This window comes from Rhinopithecus roxellana, unplaced genomic scaffold (assembly GCF_007565055.1).
Source record: "Rhinopithecus roxellana isolate Shanxi Qingling unplaced genomic scaffold, ASM756505v1 contig942, whole genome shotgun sequence".
Classification (NCBI taxonomy): domain Eukaryota; kingdom Metazoa; phylum Chordata; class Mammalia; order Primates; family Cercopithecidae; genus Rhinopithecus; species Rhinopithecus roxellana.
Genome location: NW_022144692.1, coordinates 55,226 through 73,839, shown reverse-complemented (window position 1 = coordinate 73,839; position 18,614 = coordinate 55,226). Strand labels below are relative to the sequence as shown.

At 28.5% G+C, this 18,614-nt stretch overlaps 1 pseudogene; it reads right to left on the bottom strand.

Moving 5' to 3' along the window:
* Positions 1-12,165: 12,165 nt before the first annotated feature.
* The window catches only part of LOC115896229, a 61,636-nt pseudogene continuing 55,187 nt past the window's right edge, over positions 12,166-18,614 (bottom strand).

Sequence of the window (18,614 nt, the reverse complement as noted above, 5' to 3'; positions counted from 1 at the left end):
GTTACATATGTATACTTATGCCATGTTGGTGTGCTGAACCCATCAACTCGTCAGCACCCATCAATTCATCTTTTATATCATGTATAACTCCCCAGTGCAATCCCTCCCTCCTCCCCACTCCCTCCTCCCCATGATAGGCCCCAGTGCGTGATGTTCCCCTTCCCGAGTCCAAGTGATCTCATTTTTCAGTTCCCACCTATGAGTGAGAACATGCGGTGTTTGGTTTTCTGTTCTTGTGATACTTTGCTAAGAATGATGGTTTCCAGCTGCATCCATGTCCCTACAAAGGACGCAAACTCATCCTTTTTTATGGCTGCATAGTATTTCATGGTGTATATGTGCCACATTTTCTTAATCCAGTCTGTCACAGATGGACATTTGGGTTGATTCCAAGTCTTTGCTATTGTGAATAGTGCCGCAATAAACATACGTGTACATGTGTCTTTGTAGTAAAATGATTTATAATCCTTTGGGTATATACCCAGTAGTGGGATGGCTGGGTCATATGGTACATCTTGTTCTAGAACCTTGAGGAATTGCCATACTGTTTTCCATAATGGTTGAACTAGTTTACAATCCCACCAACAGTGTAAAAGTGTTCCTATTTCTCCACATCCTCTCCAACACCTGTTGTTTCCTGACTTCTTAATGATTGCCATTCTAACTGGTGTGAGATGGTATCTCATTGTGGTTTTGATTTGCATTTCTGTGATGGCGAGTGATGATGAGCATTTTTTCATGTGTCTGTTGGCTGTATGAATATCTTCTTTTGAGAAATGTCTGTTCATATCCTTTCCCCACTTTTTGATGGGGTTGTTTGTTTTTTTCTCGTATATTTGTTTGAGTTCTTTGTAGATTCTGGATATTAGCCCTTTGTCAGATGAGTAGGTTGCAAAAATTTTCTCCCATTCTGTAGGGTGCCTGTTCACTCTGATGGTAGTTTCTTTTGCTGTGCAAAAGCTCTTTAGTTTAATTAGATCCCATTTGTCAATTTTGGCTTTTGCTGCCGTTGCTTTTGGTGTTTTAGACATGAAGTCCTTGCCCATGCTTATGTCCTGAATGGTACTACCTAGATTTTCTTCTAGGGTTTTTATGGTATTAGGTCTAACAGTTAAGTCTCTAATCCATCTTGAATTAATCTTCGTATAAGGGGTAAGGAAAGGATCCAGTTTCAGCTTTCTACTTATGGCTAGCCAATTTTCCCAGCACCATTTATTAAATAGGGAATCCTTTCCCCATTTCTTGTTTCTCTCAGGTTTGTCAAAGATCAGATGGCTGTAGATGTGTGGTATTAATTCTGAGGACTCTGTTCTGTTCCATTGGTCTATATCTCTGTTTTGGTACCAGTACCATGCTGTTTTGGTGACTGTAGCCTTGTAGTATAGTTTGAAGTCAGGTAGCGTGACGCCTCCAGCTTTGTCCTTTTGACTTAGGATTCCCTTGGCAATGCGGGCTCTTTTTTGGTTCCATATGAACTTTAAAGCAGTTTTTTCCAATTCTGTGAAGAAACTCATTGGTAGCTTGATGGGGATGGCATTGAATCTATAAATAACCTTGGGGAGTATGGCCATTTTCACGATATTGATTCTTCCTATCCATGAGCATGGTATGTTCTTCCATTTGTTTGTGTCCTCTTTGATTTCACTGAGCAGTGGTTTGTAGTTCTCCTTGAAGAGGTCCTTTACATCCCTTGTAAGCTGAATTCCTAGGTATTTTATTCTCTTTGAAGCAATTGTGAATGGAAGTTCATTCCTGATTTGGCTCTCTGCTTGTCTGTTGCTGATGTATAAGAATGCTTGTGATTTTTGCACATTAATTTTGTATCCCAAGACTTTGCTGAAGTTGCTAATCAGCTTAAGGAGATTTTGGGCTGAGACGATGGGGTTTTCTAAATATACAATCATGTCATCTGCAAACAGGGACAATTTGACTTCTTCTTTTCCTAACTGGATACCCTTGATTTCTTTCTCTTGCCTGAATGCCCTAGCCAGAACTTCCAACACTATGTTGAATAGGAGTGGTGAGAGAGGGCATCCCTGTCTTGTGCCAGTTTTCAAAAGGAATTTTTCCAGTTTTTGCCCATTCAGTATGATATTAGCTGTGGGTTTGTCATAAATAGCTCTTATTATTTTGAGGTACGTTCCATCAATACCGAATTTATTGAGCGTTTTTAGCATGAAGGGCAGTTGAATTTTGTCAAAAGCCTTTTCTGCATCTATTGAGACTATCATGTGGTTCTTGTCTTTGGTTCTGTTTATATGCTGGATTACGTTTATTGATTTGCGAATGTTGAACCAGCCTTGCATCCCAGGGATGAAGCCCACTTCATCATGGTGGATAAGCTTTTTGATGTGCTGCTGAATCCGGTTTGCCAGTATTTTATTGAGAATTTTTGCATCAATGTTCATCAGGGATATTGGTCTAAAATTCTCTTTTTTTGTTGTGTCTCTGCCAGGCTTTGGTATCAGGATGATGTTGGCCTCATAAAATGAGTTAGGGAGGATTCCCTCTTTTTCAATTGATTGGAATAGTTTCAGAAGGAATGGTACCAGCTCCTCCTTGTACCTCTGGTAGAATTCAGCTGTGAATCCATCTGGTCCTGGACTTTTTTTGGTGGGTAGGCTATTAATTGTTGCCTCAATTTCAGAGCCTGCTATTGGTCTATTCAGGGATTCAGCTTCTTCCTGGTTTAGCCTTGGGAGAGTGTAAGTGTCCAAGAAATTATCCATTTCTTCTAGATTTTCTAGTTGATTTGCGTAGAGGCGTTTATAGTATTCTCTGATGGTAGTTTGTATTTCTGTGGGGTCAGTGGTGATATCCCCTTTATCATTTTTTATTGCATCTATTTGATTCCTCTCTCTTTTCTTCTTTATTAGCCTTGCTAGCGGTCTGTCAATTTTGTTGATCTTTTCAAAAAACCAACTCCTGGATTCATTGATTTTTTGGAGGGTTTTTTGTGTCTCTATCTCCTTCAGTTCGGCTCTGATCTTAGTTATTTCTTGCCTTCTGCTAGCTTTTGAATGTGATTGCTCTTGCCTCTCTAGTTCTTTTCATTGTGATGTTAGAGTGTCCATTTTAGATCTTTCCTGCTTTCTCTTGTGGGCATTTAGTGCTATAAATTTCCCTCTACACACTGTTTTAAATGTGTCCCAGAGATTCTGGTATGTTGTATCTTTGTTCTCATTGGTTTCAAAGAACATCTTTATTTCTGCTTTCATTTCGTTATGTACCCAGTAGTCATTCAGGAGCAGGTTGTTCAGTTTCCATGTAGTTGAGCGGTTTTGATTGAGTTTCTTGGTCCTGAGTTCTAGTTTGATTGCACTGTGGTCTGAGAGACAGTTTGTTATAATTTCTGTTCTTGTACATTTGCTGAGGAGTGCTTTACTTCCAATTATGTGGTCAATTTTGGAATAACTGCGATGTGGTGCTGAGAAGAATGTATATTCTGTTGATTTGGGGTGGAGAGTTCTATAGATGTCTATTAGGTCCGCTTGGTGCCGAGATGAGTTCAATTCCTGGATATCCTTGTTAACTTTCTGTCTCGTTGATCTGTCTAATGTTGACAGCGGAGTGTTGAAGTCTCCCATTATTATTGTATGGGAGTCTAAGTCTCTTTGTAAGTCTCTAAGGACTTGCTTTATGAATCTGGGTGCTCCTGTATTGGGTGCATATATATTTAGGAGAGTTAGCTCTTCCTGTTGAATTGATCCCTTTACCATTATGTAATGGCCTTCTTTGTCTCTTTTGATCTTTGATGGTTTAAAGTCTGTTATATCAGAGACTAGGATTGCAACCCCTGCTTTTTTTTGTTCTCCATTTCTTGGTAGATCTTCCTCCATCCCTTTATTTTGAGCCTATGTATGTCTCTGCATGTGAGATGGGTCTCCTGAATACAGCAGACTGATGGGTCTTGACTCTTTATCCAGTTTGCCAGTCTGTGTCTTTTAATTGGAGCATTTAGTCCATTAACATTTAAGGTTAATATTATTATGTGTGAACTTGATCCTGCCATTATGATATTAACTGCTTATTTTGCTCGTTAGTCGATGCAGTTTCTTCCTAGCCTCGATGGTCTTTACATTTTGGCATGTTTTTGCGATGGCTGGTACCGGTTGTTCCTTTCCATGTTTAGGGCTTCCTTCAGGGTCTCTTGTAAGGCAGACCTGGTGGTGACAAAATCTCTAAGCATTTGCTTATCTGTAAAGGATTTTATTTCTCCTTCACTTATGAAACTTAGTTTGGCTGGATATGAAATTCTGGGTTGAAAATTCTTTTCTTTAAGAACGTTGAATATTGGCCCCCACTCTCTTCTGGCTTGTAGAGTTTCTGCCGAGAGATCTGCTGTTAGTCTGATGGGCTTCCCTTTGTGGGTGACCCGACCTTTCTCTCTGGCTGCCCTTAAGATTTTTTCCTTCATTTCAACTTTGGTGAATCTGGCAATGATGTGTCTTGGAGTTGCTCTTCTGGAGGAGTATCTTTGTGGCGTTCTCTGTATTTCCTGAATTTGAATGTTGGCCTGCCCTACTAGGTTGGGGAAGTTCTCCTGGATGATATCCTGAAGAGTGTTTTCCAACTTGGTTCCATTTTCCCCCTCACTTTCAGGAACCCCAATCAGACGTAGATTTGGTCTTTTTACGTAATCCCATACTTCTTGCAGGCTTTGCTCATTTCTTTTTCTTCTTTTTTCTTTTGGTTTCTCTTCTCGCTTCATTTCATTCATTTGATCTTCAATCGCTGATACTCTTTCTTCCAGTTGATCGAGTCGGTTACTGAAGCTTGTGCATTTGTCACGTATTTCTCGTGTCATGGTTTTCATCTCTGTCATTTCGTTTATGATCTTCTCTGCATTAATGAGTCTAGCTGTCAATTCTTCCACTCTTTTTTCAAGATTTTTAGTTTCTTTGCGCTGGGTACGTAATTCCTCCTTTAGCTCTGATAAGTTTGATGGACTGAAGCCTTCTTCTCTCCTCTCGTCCAAGTCATTCTCTGACCAGCTTTGATCCGTTGCTGGCGATGGGCTGCGCTCCTTTGCAGGGGGAGATGCGCTCTTATTTTTTGAATTTCCAGCTTTTCTGCCCTGCTTCTTCCCCATCTTTGTGGTTTTATCTGTCTCTGGCCTTTGATGGTGGTGACGTACTGATGGGGTTTTGGTATAGGTGTCCTTCCTGTTTGATAGTTTTCCTTCTGACAGTCAGAAGGACTGTCTGTTGGTCTGTTGGAGATTGCTTGAGGTCCACTCCAGATCCTGTTTGCCTGGGTATCAGCAGCAGAGGTTGCTGAAGATAGAATATTGCTGAACAGCGAGTGTACCTGTCTGATTCTTCCTTTGGAAGTTTCCTCTCAGGGGTGTACTCCACCCTGTGAGGTGTGGGGTGTCCGACTGCCCCTAGTGGGGGATTTCTCCCAGCTAGGCTACTCAGGGGTCAGGAACACACCTGAGCAGGCAGTCTGTCCGTTCTCAGATCTCAACCTCCGCGTTGGGAGATCCGCGGCTCTCCCCAAAGCTGTCAGACAGAGTCGTTCGCGTCTGCACCGGCTCCCGCTACTTCCCCTGTTGGTCTTCAGCTGTGCGCTGTCCCCAGAGGTGGAGACTACAGAGACAGGCAGGCTTCCTTGAGCTGCTGTGAGCTCCACCCAGTTCGAGCTTCCCATCGGCTTTGTTTACCTACTTAAGCCTCAGCAATGGCGGGCGCCCCTCCCCCAGCCTCGCGGCTGCCTTGCGGATAGATCGCGGCAGACTGCTGTGTTAGCAGTGAGGGAGGCTTCGTGGGCGTGGGACCCTCCCGGCCAGGTGTGGGATATATTCTCCTGGTGTGCCTGTATGCTTACAGCACAGTATTGGGGTGGGAGTTACCCGATTTTCCAGGTGTTGTGTGTCTCAGTTCCCCTGGCTAGGAAAACGGATCCCCTTCCCCCTTGCGCTTCCAAGTGAGGCGATGCCTCGCCCTGCTTCAGCTCTCGCTGGTCAGGCTGCAGCAGCTGACCAGCACCGATTGTCCGCCACTCCCTAGTGAGATGACCCCAGTACCTCAGCTGAAAAAGCAGAAATCACTGGTCTTCTATGTCACTCGCGCTGGGAGTTGGAGACGGGAGCTGTTTCTATTCGGCCATCTTGCTCCGCCTATTATGTCTATATTCTATACCTATATCTATTATATCTATTATGTCTATATTTTATACCTATATCTATTATATCTATTATGTCTATATTTTATAACTCTATGATATCTATTATATCTATATTTTATACCTATATCTATTATAACTATATTTTATACCTATATTTCTTATATCTATATTTAATACCTATATCTATTATATCTATTATATTTATATTTTATAATTATGTCTATTATATCTATATTTTATACTTATATCTATTATATCTATTATATCTATATTTTATGCCTATATCAATTATATCTATATTTTATACGTATATCTATTATATCTATTGTATCCATATTCTATACCTATATCTATTATATCTATTATGTCTATATTTTATACCTATATCTATTATATCTATTATGTCTATATTCTATACCTATATCTATTATATCTGTTATGTCTATATTTTATATCTGTATGAATTATATCTATTATGTCTATATTCTATACGTATATCCATTATATCTGTTACGTCTATATTTTGTACCTATATCTATTATATTTGTTATGTCTGTTTTATTGCTCTATTATATCTATTATGTCTATATTTTATATATCTATTTTATCTCTGACTATATTTTATACCTATATCTATTATGTCTATATCTATTATATGTATTATGTCTATATTTTATACCTACATCTATTATATCTAATATGACTATATTTTATACCTATATCAATTATATCTATTATGACTAAATTTTATATCTATGTATTATGTATATATTTTACACCTATATCTATTATATCTATTATGTCTATATTTTATACCCATGTCTATTATATCTATATTTTACACCTATATCTATTGTATCTATTATATCTACGTTTTATATCTATATCTATTATAATTATATTTTATACGTATATCCATCATATCTATTATTTCTATATTTTACACTTGTATCTATTATATCTATTATGTCTATATTTTATACCTATATCTATTATATCTATTATGTCTATATTCTATACCTATATATATTATATCTATTATGTGTATATTTTATACCTATATTATATCTATTATGTCTATATTTTATACCTATATCTATTATATGTATTATGTCTATATTTTATACCTATATCTGTTATATCTATTATGTCTATATTCTATACGTGTATCTATTATATCTATTATGTCTATATTTTATATCTATAAGTATTTTGTCTATATTTTTTACCTATATCAATTATATCTATTATGTCTATATTTTATACTTATATCAATTATACGTATTTTGTCTGTAATTTATACCTATATCTATTATATCTATTATGTCTATATTTCATACCTACATCTATTTTAGCTATTATGTCTATATTTTATACCTATATTTATTACGTCTATATTTTATACCTATATATATTATATCTATTATGTCTATATTTTATACCTATATCTATTATATCTATTATGTCTGTATTTTATACCTATATCTATTATATTTATTATGTCTACATTTTACCCCTCTATCTATTATATCTATTATGTCAATTTTTTATAACTATCAATTATATCTCTTATGTCTATATTTTATACCTCTATCTATTATATCTATTATACCTATATTTTATACCTATATCTATTATATCTATTATGTCTATATTTTATACCTATATCAATTATGTCTATTATGTCTATATTTTATTCCTATATCTGTTATGTCTATATTTTATACCTATATCTATTATGTCTGTATTTTATACCTATATCTATTACATAGGTATTAATATGTATATCTACATTATATCTATATCTATATATCTATGTCTATATTTTATATCTCTATCTATTCTATCTATTGTATCTATATTTTATGTCTACATCTATTTTGTCTATATTTTATACCTTTATCTATTATATCGATGATGTCTATATTTTATACCTATATGTATTATATCTTTTATGTGTATATTTTATCCCTATATCTATTATATCTATTATGTCTACATTTTATACCTATTTCTATTATATCTATGATGTCTATATTCTATACGTATATCTATTATATCTATGATGTCTATATTTTATACCTATATCTATTATATCTCTTTTGTCTATATTTTATACCTATATTTATTATATCCATTTTGTCTATATTTTTTCCTTTATCTATTATATATATGATGTCTATATTTTTTGCCTATATCTATTATATCTATTATGTCTATATTTTATACCTATATCTATTATATCTATTATGTCTATATTTTATACCTATATCTATTATAACTATTATATCTATTTTTTGTACCTGTATGTATTATATCTTTTTTTCACACCTATATGTCTATCTATTGTGTCTATATTTCATAGCTATATCTGTTATATCTATGTTTTATACCTATATCTATTATATCCATTATATCTATATTTTATACCTATATATATTATATCTATATTTTATACCTTTATCTATTATATCTATATTTTATACCTGTATCTATTATATCTATTATGTCTATGTTTTATACCTGTATCTATTATATCTATTATGTCTATATTTTATACCTATTTCTATTACATCTATTTTGTCTGTATTTTATAGCTATATCTATCGTATCTATTATGTCTATATTGTATACCTATAAATATCATATCTATTATGTCTATATTTCATAACTATATCTATTATGTCTATTATGTATATATTTTATACCTATATCTATCTATGTCTTTTATGTGTATATTTTATACGTATATCAATTATATCCATTTTGTCCATATTTTGTACCTATATCTATTATATCTATTATGTCTATATTTTATACGTATATCTATTATATCTATTATGTCTATATTTTATACTTATAACTATTATATCTGTTATGTGTACATTTTATACCTATATCGATTATATCTATTATGTCTATATTTTATACCCATATCTATTACATCTATTATGTCTGTATTTTATGCCTATATCTATTATATATATTATGACTAAATTTTATACCTATATCTATTATGTCTATATTTTACACCTATAATTATTATATCTATTATGTCTATATTTTATACCTATATCTATTATATCTATTATATCTATATTTTATATCTATATCTACATTATTATACCTATATCTATTATATCTATTTTATCTATATTTTATACCTGTATCTATTATATCTATTATGTCAATATTTTAGACCTATATATGTTATATCTATTATGTCTATATTGTATACTTATGTCTATTATATCTATTATGGGTATTTTTATACCTATATCTATTACATCTATTGTGTTTATATCTATTATGTCCGTATTTTATAACTCTATCTTTTATAACTATTCTGTCTATATTTAATCCCTCTATCTATTATATCTATTATGTCTATATTTTATACCTCTATGATATCTATTATGTCTATATTTTATTACTCTATTATCACTATAACGTCTATACTTGATACCTCTATTATATCTATGATGTCTATATTTTTTACCTCTATTATACCAATAATGTCTATATTTTATTTCAATATCTACTATATCTATTATGTCTATATTTTATACCTCTATCTGTTATATCTATTATATCTATTATGTCTATATTTTATACCTCTATCTATTGTATCTATTATGTCTATATTTTTTACATCTGTTATATCTATTATGTCTATATTTCATACCTCTATCTAGTATATCTATTTGTTTTTTATTTTATACCCTTATCTATTATATCTATTATGTGCATAATTTATACATATATCTATTATATACATTCTCTCGATATTTTATACCTGTGTCTATTATATCTATTGTGTCTATATTTTAATCCTATATCTATTATATCCATAGTATCTATATTTTATACCTATATCTATTATATCTATTATGTCTGTATTTGGTACCTCAATCTATTATATCTTTTATGTCTATATTTTATAACTATATCTATTATGTCTACATTTTATAACTATATCTATTATATCTATTATGTCTACATTTTATAACTCTATTATATCTATTATGTCTATAATTTATACCTCTATCAATTATATCAATTATCTCTATATTTTATACCTCTATCTATTATATCTATGATGTCTATATTTTATACCTTTATCGATTATATCTATTTTGTTTATATTTTATATCTCTATGATATCTATTACATCTACATTTTGTACCTGTATCTATTATGTCTATTATGTCTACATTTTATACCTCTATCTATTATATCTATTAGGTGTATATTTTATACCTATATCGATTTTATATATTATGTCTATATTTTATACCATTATCTATTTTACCTCTGATGTCTATATTTTATACCTATATCTGTTATATCTATTATGTCTATATTTTATACCTATATCTATTATGTCTATATTTTATACCGATATCTATTTTATCTATTATGTCTATATTTTATTTCTTTATCTATTATATCCGTTATGTCTATATTTTATACCTATATGTCTTATATACAGTATATCTATATTTTATACCTATTTGTATTATATCTATATTTATACCTCTATCTATTTTATCTATTATATCTATATTTTATACTGATATCTATTATATCTATTATATCAATATTTGATATCTATATCGATTATGTCTATATTTTATACCTATATCAAAAGAATCATTATGTCTATATTTTGCACCTATATCTATCATATCTATTATGTCTATATTTTATACCTGTATCTATTATATCTATTAGGTCTATATTTTACAACTTTATCTATTACATCTAATATGTCTATATTTTATACCTCTATCTATTATATCTATTATGTCTATATTTTACACCTCTATCTATTATATCTATTATGTCTATATTTTATACCTCTATTATGTCTATTATGTCTATATTTTATTACTATATTTATTATATCTATTATGATTATATTTTATACATATATCTATTATGTCTACATTTTACCTATATCTACCATATATATTATGTGTATATTTCATACCTATATCTATTATATCTATTATATCTATATTTTATACCCATATCTATTATATCTATTACATCTATTCTTTTTACCTATAACTATTATGTCTCTATTTTATACCTATATCTATTATATCTATATTTTATACCTATATCTATTATATCTATTATGTCTACATTTTATGCCTATATCTATTATATCTATTATGTCTATATTTTATACCTATATCTATTAAATCAAATATGTCTGTATTTTATACCTATATCTATTGTATCTATTATGTCTATATTTTATTCCTATATCTATTATAACTATTATGTCTATATTTTATAACTATATCTCTTATATCTATTATGTCTCTATTTTATACCTATATCTATTACGTCTATATTTTATAACTATATCTATTATATCTATTATGTCTCTATTTTATACCTATATCTATTATGTCTCTATTTTATACCTATGTCTATTATTTCTATATTTTATACCTATATCTATTTTATCTATTATGTCTATATTTTATACCTATATCTATTATATCTATTATGTCTAAATATTGTACCTATATCTATTATGTCTATATTTTATACCTATATCTATTATAACTATTATGTCTATATTTTATAACTGTATCTGTTATAGCTATTATGTCTATATTTTATACCTATATCTATTATATCTATTTTGTCTATATTTTATACCTATATCTTTCATATCTATTATGTCTATATTTTATACCTATATATATCATATCTATTTTGTCTATTATTTTATACCTATATCTATTAAATCTATTTTGTCTATATTTTATATGTATATCTATTATGTCTATATTTTATACCTATATCTATTATATCTATTATGTCTATATTTTATACCTCTAATTATTATATCTAATATGTCTATATTTTATACCTATATCTATTATGTCTATATTTTATATCTATATCTATTGTATCTGTCTATATTTTATACCTATATCTATTGTATCTATTATGTCTATATCTTTTTTTTTTTTTAACAGGCTTAATTCACTTTATTTTTCTTGTATAAAAAGCCTATGTTGTAGCCACAGCTGGAGCCTGGGTCCGCTGCACGGAGACTCTGGTGTGGGTCTTGACAAGGTGGTCAGTGAATTCCTGATAGGTAGACTTGGTAAACACAGTCTCCTTCCACAGGTCAGGCGTCAGGTAGCTGTAGGTCTTAGAGATGGCATCAAAGGTGGCCTTGGCGAAGTTGCCCAGGGTGGCAGTGCAGCCCCGGGCTGAGGTGTAGCAGTCATCAATACCAGCCATCATGAGCAGCTTCTTGGGCACAGGCGCTGAGACGATGCCAGTGCCCCTGGGTGAGGGGATGAGGCGCACCAGCACAGAGCCACAGCGGCCTGTCACCTTGCAAGGGACGGTGTGGGGCTTGCCGATCTTGTTCCCCCAGTAGCCTCTGCGCACCAGGACAATGGAGAGTTTGGCCAGGATGATGGCCCCACGGATGGCGGTGGCCACCTCCTTGGAGCACTTAACACCCAGGCCGACGTGGCCATTGTAGTCCCCGATAGCAACAAACGCCTTGAACCTGGTGCGCTGACCAGCACGGGTCTGCTTCTGCACCGGCATAATCTTCAAAACCTCATCTTTGAGAGAGGCCCCCAAGAAAAAGTCAATGATCTCAGATTCCTTAATGGGCAGAGAGAAGAGGTAGATCTCCTCCAGGGACTTGATCTTCATGTCCTTGACCAAGCGGCACAGCATGGTGACGGGCATCCACTCCTTATCCTCGGCCTTGCCTCCGCGAGCTCCGCGGCCTCGGCCCCGACCCCGTCCACGGCCGCGACCCCGGCCCCGGATGCCACTGCCGAAACCTCCGCGGAAGACACCGCGGATCCCCATCCCAGGGCCACCAGGGCCTCCGGACCACCCCGCTGAACCGGCGTCATCCGCCGTTTGGTGTTTTCTCGGAGAAGAAGCTAATGTCTATATCTTATACACATATCTATTATATCTATTATGTCTATATTTCATACCTATACCTATTATATCTATTATGTCTATATTTTATATCTATATCGATTATATCTATTATGTCTATATTTTATACCTATATTGATTATATCTATTATGTCTATATTTTATACCTATATCTTTTATATCAATTTTGTCTATATTTTATACCTATTTCAATTATGTCTATATTTTATTCCTATATCTATAATATCTATTATGTCTATATTTTATACCTATATCTATTATATCTATTATGTCTATATTTTATACCTATATCTATTATATCGATTATGTCTATATCTTATACATATATCTATTATATCTATTATGTCTATATTTTATAACTATATCTATAATATATATTATGTCTATATTTTATACCTATATCTTTTATATCTATGTTGTCTATATTTTATACCTATTTCAATTATGTCTATATTTTATTCCTATAACTATTATATCTCTTATGTCTATATTTTATACCGATATGTATTATGTCTATATTTTCTACATATATCTATTATATTTATTATGTCTATATTTTAGACCTATATTTATTATATCTATTATGTTTATATTTTCTACCTATATCTATTATATCAATGTCTATATTTTATACCTATATCTATTTTGTCTATATTTTATACCTATATCTATTATATCTATATTTTATACCTATATCTGTTTTATCTATTATGTCTATATTTTATACCTATGTCTGTTATATCTATCTGTTTATATTTTATACCTATATCTATTAAAACTATTATGTCTATATTTTATATCTATATCTATTATGTCTATATTTTTTACCTATAAATATTATATCTATTTTGTCTATATTTTATACCAATATCTATTATATCTATTATGTCTATATTTTATACATATAATCATTATATCTACTATGTCTATATTTTATAGCTATATCTATTATGTCTATATTTTATATCTATATCTATTATGTCTATATTTTACACCTATAACTATTATATATATTTTGTCTATATTTTATACCTAAATCTATTATATCTAATATGTCTATACTTTATACTTATATCTATTATATGTATATTTTATACCTGTTTCTCTTATATGTATTACATCTATACTTTATACCAATATTATTCTATTATATCTGTTTTTTATGCCAATATCTATTATATCAATTATATCTATTATATATATATTTTATACCTATGTCTATATCTATTATATTTATATTTTATACCTATATCTATTATATCTACTGTATCTATATTTTACACCTATATCTATAATATCTATTATGTCTATATTTTATAACTATATCTATTATGTCTATATTTTAAACCTATATCTATTATATATATTGTGTCTATAGTTTATACCTATATCTATTATGTTTATACTTTATAACTATACCTATTATATCTATTATGTCTATATTTTATATCTATATGTATTATGTCTATAATTTCTACCTATATCTATTATATTTATTATGTCTATATTTTAGACCTATATTTATTATAACTATTATGTCTCTATTTTATACATATATCTATTATATCTATATTTTATACCTATGTGGATTATATCTATTATGTCTATATTTTATACCTATATGTATTCTATATATTATGTCTATATTTTATACCTATATTATATCTATAATGTCTACATTTTATAACTATATATATTATGTCTATATTTTATACGTATATCTCTTATATCTGTTATGTCTATATTTTATACCTATATCTATTTTATTCATATTTTATACCTGTATCTATTATATCTATTATGTCTATATTTTACACCTATATCTGTTACACCTATATTGTCTGTATTTTAAACGTATATCTATTATGTCTATATTATACTTATATCTATTATATCTGTTATGTCTGTATTTTATACCTATACTATTATATCCATTATGTCTATATTTTACACATATATCTATTATATCTATTACGTTTATATTTTATTCCCATCTCTACTATATCTATTATGTTTATATTTTATACCTATATCTATTATATCTATGTCTATATTTTATACCTATATCTATTTTGTCTGCATTTTATATCTATGTCTATTATGTCTGTCTTTTATACCTATATCTATTTTATCTATTATGTCTATATTTTATACCTATGTCTATTATATCCATTATGTGTATATTTATACCTATATCTATTAAATCTATAATGTCTATATTTTGTATCTATATCTATTATGTCTATATTTTATTCCTATAACTATTATATCTATTTTGTGTATATTTTATACCTATATCTATTATATCTATTATGTGTATATTTTATACCTATAATTATTATATCTAATATGTCTATATATTATACCTATATCTATTATGTCTATATTTTATATCTATATCTATTATGTCTATATTTTAACCTATAACTATGATATTTATTTGGTCTATATCTTATACCTAAATCTATTATATCTATATTTTATACCTATTTCTATTATATGTATTACATCTATACTTCCTACCTATATTATTCCATCTATCATATCTGTATATTATGCCAAAATCTATTAATTATATCTATTATATATATACCTTATACCTATGTCTATAATATCTATTATATCTGTATTTTATACCTATATCTATTATATCTACTGTATCTATATTTTACACGTATATCTATTATAACTATTATGTCTCTATTTTATAACTATATCTATTATGTTTATATTTTATCCCTATATCTATTATATATATTGTGTCTATATTTTATACCTATATCTATTATGTTTATATTTTATAAATATACCTATTATATCTATTATGTCTATATTTTATATCTATATGTATTATGTCTATATTTTGTACCTATATCTATTATATTTATTATGTCTATATTTTAGACCTGTATTTATTATATCTATTATGTCTATATTTTATACCTATATCTATTATACTGATATTTTATACCTATATGGATTATATCTATTATGTCTATATTTTATACCTATATGTATTGTATATATTATGTCTATATTTTATACCTATATTATATCTATAATCTCTACATTTTATAACTATATCTATTATGTCTATATTTTATACGTATATCTCTTATATCTGTTATGTCTATATTTTATACCTATATCTATTTTATTTATATTTTATACCTATATCTATTATACCTATTATGTCTATATTTTACACCTATATCTATTATATCTATTATGTCTGTATTTTATAGCTATATCTATTCTATCTACTATGTCTATATTTTACACCTATATCTATTATATCTATTACGTCTATAATTATACCCTTCTTTATTATATCTATTATGTTTATATTTTATACCTGTATCTATGATATCTATGTATATATTTTATACCTATATCTATTATGTCTACATTTTATACCGATATCTATTATGTCTATATTTTATACCTATATCGATTATATCTATTATGTCTATATTTTATACCTATGTCTATTATATCTATTATGTCTGTCTTTTATGCCTATATCTATTATATCCATTATGTGTATATTTTATACCTATATCTATTATATCTACTATGTCTATATTTTACACCTATATCTATTATATTTGTTACGTCTATATTTTATACCCATCTCTATTATATCTATTATGTTTATATTTAATACCTCTATCTATTATATCTATGTCTCTATTTTATACCTATATCAATTTTGTCTATATTTTATACCTATATCTATTATGTCTATATTTTACACCTAAATCAATTTTATCTATTATGTCTATATTTTATACCTAAATCTATTATATTTATTATGTCTATATTTTATACCTATATCTATTAAATCTATTATGTCTATATTTTATATCTATAACTATTATGTCTATATTTTATACCTATATCTATTATATCTATTATGTCTATATTTTATACCTATATCAATTATATCTATTATGTCTATATTTTACACCTGTATCTATTATATCCATTCTGTGTATATTTTACACGTATATCTATTATATCTTTATGTGCATATTTTATACCTATATCTATTATGCCTATATTTTATACCTATATCTATTATATCTATTATGTCTATATTTTATACCTATAATTATTGTATCTATTATGTGTATATCTTATACAAATAACTATTATATCTATTATGTCTATATTTCATACCTTTACCTATTATATCTATTATGTCTATATTTTATATCAATATCTATTGTATCTGTTATTCTATACCTTATACATATATCTATTATATCTATTGTGTCTATATATTATACATATATCTCTTATAACTATTATGTGTATATTTTATACCTATATCCAATATGTCCATATTTCATACCTATATTTTTATACCAGTTATGTCTATATTTTATACCTATATCTATTATATCTATTATGTCTATATTTTATACCGATATCTATTATGTCTATATATTATACCTATATCTATTATATCTACTCTGTTTATATTTTATAACTATATATATTATATCTAATATGTCTATATTTTATACCTATATCTATTATATCTATGATGTCTATATTTTATACCTATAACTAGTATATCAATTATGTCTATATTTTCTACTATATATCTATTATATCTATTATGTCTATTTTATACCGATATCTATTTTGTCTATATTTTATACCTATATCTATTATATTTAATATGTCTATATTTTATACCTATATCTTATATCCATTATGTCTACATATTATACATATATATATTATATCTATTATGTCTATATTTTATACCAATATTTATTATATCTATTATGTCTATATTTTATACCTGTATCTTTTATATCTATTTTGTCTATATTTTATACCTATTTAAATTATGTCTATATTTTATTCCTATATCTATTATGTCTATGTTTTATCCCCATATCTATTATATCTATTATGTCTATATTTTATACCTATATCTATTATATCGATTATGTTTATATCTTATACCTGTATCTATTATATCTATTATGTCTATATTTTATATATATATCTATTATATCTATTGTGTCTGTATTTTGTAGCTATATCTATTATATATATTATGACGTATTTTATACCTATATCTGTTATATCTATGTTGTCTGTATTTTATACGTGTATCTATTATGTCTATACTTTATACTTATGTCTATTATATCTATTATGTCTGTATTTTTGACCTATATCTATTATATCTATTATGTCTATATCTTATACCTATATCTATTGTATCTATTATGTTTTTATTTATAACCTATACCTATTATATCTATTATGTCTATATTTCATATGTGTATCTATTATAACCATTATGTGTATATTTTGTACCTATATCTATAATGTCTATATTTTATACCGATATGTATTTTAATTATTATGTCTATATTTGATACCTATATCTATTATATCTATTATATCTATATTTTATACCTATTTCTATTATATCTATTATGTCTATCTTTAATACCTATATCTATTATGTCTATATTTCATACCTATATCCATTA